The sequence below is a fragment of the Triticum aestivum genome, chromosome 7A (genome assembly GCF_018294505.1).
Source record: "Triticum aestivum cultivar Chinese Spring chromosome 7A, IWGSC CS RefSeq v2.1, whole genome shotgun sequence".
NCBI lineage: Eukaryota > Viridiplantae > Streptophyta > Magnoliopsida > Poales > Poaceae > Triticum > Triticum aestivum.
Window position 1 is genome coordinate 111,443,911 of NC_057812.1, and position 5,591 is coordinate 111,449,501.

Consider the following 5,591-nt stretch of genomic DNA (forward strand, 5'->3'; position numbering starts at 1 on the left):
ACCCCCTACAGCCCATGTGGCCCCCCAGGACAGGTGGCCCCACCCGGTGGACCCCCGGGACCCTTCCGGTGGTCCCGGTACAATACCGATGACCCCGAAACTTGTCTTGATGGACGAAACAGGACTTCCCATATATAAATCTTTACCTCCGGACCATTCCGGAACTCCTCGTGACATCCGGGATTTCATCCGGGACTCCGAACAACATTCGGGTTACTGCATATACATATCCCTACAACCCTAGCGTCACCGAACCTTAAGTGTGTAGACCCTACGGGTTCGGGAGATATGTAGACATGACCGAGACGACTCTCCGGTCAATAACCAACAGCGGGATCTGGATACCCATGTTGGCTCCCACATACTCCACGATGATCTCATCGGATGAACCACGATGTCGAGGATTCAAGCAACCCCGTATACAATTCCCTTTGTCAATCGGTATGTTACTTGCCCCAGATCCGATCGTCGGTATCCCAATACCTCGTTCAATCTCGTTACCGGCAAGTCACTTTATTCGTACCGTAATGCATGATCCCGTGACCAGACACTTGGTCACTCTGAGCTCATTATGATGATGCATTACCGAGTGGGCCCAGTGATACCTCTCCATCATACGGAGTGACAAATCCCTGTCTTGATCCGTGTCAACCCAACAGACACTTTCGGAGATACCAGTAGTATACCTTTATAGTCACCCAGTTACGTTGTGACGTTTGGTATACCCAAGGCACTCCTACGGTATCCGGGAGTTACACGATCTCATGGTCTAAGGAAAGGATACTTGACATTGGAAAACTCTAGCAAACGAACTATACGATCTTGTGCTATGTTTAGGATTGGGTCTTGTCCATCACATCATTCTCCTAATGATGTGATCTCGTTATCAATGACATCCAATGTCCATAGTCAGGAAACCATGACTATCTGTTGATCAACGAGCTAGTCAACTAGAGGCTTACTAGGGACATGTTGGTGTCTATTATTCACACATGTATTACGATTTCCGGATAACACAATTATAGCATGAATAAAGACAATTATCATGAACAAGGAAATATAATAATAATGCTTTTATAATTGCCTCTAGGGCATATTTCCAACAAATAAATCATATCCTAACTTTTCTAACCATTTTCTGTTATTTGCTTGAGGAACAACCAACATGAATATTTGTATTCAAGCTCCCAACAAAGTTACTACTGTTGTCACAGAAATATAGTTCTGTTGTATGTATACTTAATTTCCCAAGATGTAGATTTTCTTCTTATCTTACATGTCATTTTTTCTGCTTGTGAAAAAACTCAGTTTAAAAAAAATAGGTCCTCATTTTAAAGGAGTAACTTCTTGAACCAGCAGTAGGCATTGTGTCGGGAAGGACGAGGAGCAGGAGCATTGGTTCAGATTTTCTCTGTTGTCCTTGTGTTTGTTTACCGATTATTGGCTTGACATGAAGATTGATCATGTGCGTGGATGTCATGTGCATGTTCTTCTTAGTTTCAATACACTTTAACTAGATTATACTTCAAGTACTCCGAGTACTTGCTCTTGTGAACTGACAGTAGGTTTTTGTTTGCATTTTAACCCTTGTTAGTATGTTTTCCAAGCTACATGGCCTGTTGCAACACTCTTCGGAGTCAAACCCTTGGGTGGTGGCGACGGTGATTACGACTACGGGTTGTGGGCCTACCAGAGGGTGCGGCAGGCGGTAGTGCAAGGCGACTCATAGCGGGGTGCGGGGCCGATGCTCGCAGCAGTGGCGGGAGTGAGCATGGTGTAGGCAGCTGCGAGATGTGGCGCGGGTGGTAGCCGGCGTGGACACGCAGATGTTCATCCGGGACGCACAGTGAGTATTCTCCACATGATGGTCTAATTAACCAAGATCTGGCATATACAAGAAAACACATGTTTGACACTATTTGAGATGGTCCCTCAAACAGCCACTCCGCCACACCTGCCGACCCCTGCGCAGCACACCCACCCCTGCGCTCGGCCACCGCGGCAGCGGCGGCCCGGCTCCAGCGTGCCGACGGCTGCGGCAGAGGCCCCGGAGGCGGTCGTTGGGGCAGGCGGCGCAAGGTGGGAGCCGATGGGCGCGCGGGAGTACTACGACTACCGGCGGATCAATCTACAGCGACATCACGCACAAGGCCATCCTCGTCGACGCCGCCGGCACCCTCCTCGCCCCACCGAGCCCATGGCCCAGGTCGGCCTACGCCCTTCCCCCATATACCGCAACTCCAATTCATGTTCCTCTGTTTGTTCCGCTCGATTCTGCTGGCCGTTCCCATGGTTGACAGAGGCCTGCATGTTTTCTATGCGGTGCACACGCTGAGACAATGCGTGGCATTTGCATCGACCTGATCCATGCTCCCGTAGCCCGTTTTGTTCGTGTATGTTCGTAGATTCGGGTTGTGAGAACCTGGGCAGATTTGTTTCTGCTGTTCATTTCTGGGTTGTGTGGATTTGTTTCTCCATGCATAACGAATTACTGATAAAAATCTCCTTTCCTCTGTTAATTGGGTATGCATACGGTGGTTTGATTAATATGGCTTGTGTTCTGAATGTTAATTCAGGTGTACAGAACAGTAGGCGAAAACTATGGGGTGAATTACTCGGAGGATGAGATGTTGATGAGGACCTCGAGGCCTCGGAGAACCCCTCGGAACAAGATGCGCGCGGGAGCTCTGCCTTGATGGGGAAAACAATGGAGTTGGTGCAGTGGCGAATGTGGGCGGGGTCGGCCATGGAGGGAGACTTGCTGGTCGGAGCAGCAGGAGCTAGAAGGTTGAGGCGGTTCAGGTTTGTCTCTATCTTCCTCCCCCTCTCTTTCCCCCCTTGTCTCATGGATGAGGTCGCTGGTGCATGCAAGGAGTGGGCCGAACACGAATCGTAGCAAGAGCAAGGAGCTGGACGTGGTTCATGGTTTGACTTTAGTTTCTATCTCTCTCTAGATCTCTAGACGTGGGTCTTTTTGTCCATATACTGAACCATGAAGTTGTAAGTTCATGTTCTTTATATTTGTACAGATATTTAACTGCATTAGTGAATGTTCTGGGTCTGATACAGCAGCTAAGCTTAGGTGATTCCTCATGTTCTATGTGGATCGCATAGAAAATAGAAATCCTAATTTCTAAAAATAGACTGAATCATGTATATATTTGCAGGGCAAGACAAGAACATTAGTTGGATCCAGAGTATTGAGATTGCAGAGGACTCAACAAAGGATCTGCACTTATTCTATAAATTCAGTATCAGCTTAGTGCCTCTGTTTAGTGATTATATAGAACTACCTTTTGAACTTGCAGAAACTGAATGCATATAAGAATCGAGGACCTTTAAAGTGGATGCATGATGATGATCATCCACCGAGCGGCACATCATCTTGGAAAAGCATATGCGAATTTCTGCTAGGTTTGCTTCTCCGGTTGTCCCTCCCATCAACTCTCTCAGCTCCCAAACCATTAACCCCGTCCTGGTTGTTCCTATATTTTCTTTTTGTTTTGTTTTTACCAATGCACTTTTCTTGGTATGTTTTAGTGTGTTCCTTCCTACGGCCAGCTCGACCATTTGCTCCGCATGGAGTTTTTTAGCTCAGAAGGAGCAAATAATTTGAGAATGCATTGGTCTTTTCTGCAATCTGTTGTACAGGGGGATCTTTCATGTTTTTCTGCAGTTCTTTCTTCTCTTTGGCAATTCATTTGGATTGTGTCTCTCTCAAGCTTGGGCATATTACTTGTATGGTTGACTTTTTTTAGTAGCAGGGAGTAACTAAGTAGTTCACAAGCCAAGCATTTGTAAACTTTGATCATTTATTTGTAGAGAGTATATTACTTTTTTTGTTCACCGTTTAGATATACATTTTGTGCTTGGCCTGCTGTATTTTCTTGAAGTAAACACTTTATTAGCTCTTTTACAGTTAAAAATGCATGCTTGCAAGTTGCAATATATAGCTGTTAATCTCATGCTCCAATCTTTAATTTGCTAATCTGATATTCAACTTTACTTTCAAGGATAAGTTGGTCAATGCAGGAAAATCTAAAAGAAAGCGACTAAAATCAACATTTGAAGGTACATCCTGTATTACGTTACTACAGAAATTAATATTGTGGTCTGTTATTGGGAATCATGAGTTTCCTGATAATGAGACCCATTAGTAAGGGTTTGTTCAGAAGGCACTGCCTATATAAATGTGATGTACTGGTGTTTTGATCGATTGTCTCTTCACCTATCTGGATTACTTAGCTCGAGCTATTTACAGAATCTTATACTTTAATAAGTACTACATTATCAATTTTGGAGTAGTAGAGTAGTCATGTATAGGTATATAAAGTTAGTCATGATCAGATTCCTATATGTTATGTAGGTTCGGCATATCCTAAATAGTAGAACATAAAATCAGTGCCATGAAATATTAATTTGAGAAAATTTAATTTACTATTTCTTTCATATGAACTTAAGGAGAAGGCGCTTATTTCACCGGCTAAGGTTTCTGTTGGTTACTTCTTTTCGTCCTTCGGTTCATCAAATAATGAAGAGGATCATGCCTTTCTGTTGGAATTGCTTTTCTGGTTTAAGCAATCATTCAGTTTATTGAAACACTCTCATGCCTCTTTTGTTCAGTCATTACTAATGCTGAGTGTCGTGTGTCTGATATGGTTTCATGAGAGTAATTACCAGTAGTGAGAGGGTTCAGATTAGGGATTACGAATATGAAGTAGATGCCTTATATATAGATGCCTAAAGATTCAAAAACTAATATTTATCTCTAATCATCCTTACATGCAAGGGGGCACATTTCCGGAGGGCGGCGGTGTTGAAGGGACCCGCTAGCGCTGGCCAAGATCCCGATCGATGGACTCGCCTGGTCGCTGGAGCCAGATCGCGCGTCGGCTTGGGGACACCTCGGGGATGTCCACAATAGTGCGGGATGGGGACCGAGCATCGGGGCATGTGGCGGGTTCCGGTTGAGGGCTCGATCATATAACTGAATTATTATTGCTTGCTTTCTGACATTGTGACATTGAACACTAGAGTTCAATTGACTCTCTTCACAAGATTCACTTTGATACAGCCATTTTCTTAATGACAGTCTTCATGTGAAGGTTTCAAGTACTACATATAGGAGGAGGCAGGAGTGGATGCAATCTTGATACGAAATGACACTTACGGAGCTTCTTTACCTAACATGGCCAAGAAGTCCGCAAAATCCAGTGAGCGTAGAGTATAGCCGGTTGGATACATATCTGTAGAGTGCATGTAGTGTGTGTGTCAAATATACAGTGGGAAAACACCACAATGCAAGTGTCAGATCCTGTTCTTGATGCAATTTTGTGACTTTATTCTGGACTGTTAAGCAATTGGTTGATGTTAAGCTGAAACTCGGATTAGTCTTGTGGCTCTTCTGTACCTATATGCCTATATTATTTGCTAATGGTATATGAACTATATCTTCCTGTATAGGATGATCAATTGCCAGGAATAGAAAGACTATGGTTTTGATTTTTATCATGTTTTTGTGATTAGCTTCCTGGTAGACTAGACTTCCAATTATCTGCTAGACTAAATAATTTCTAGCTATTTTTTAACTA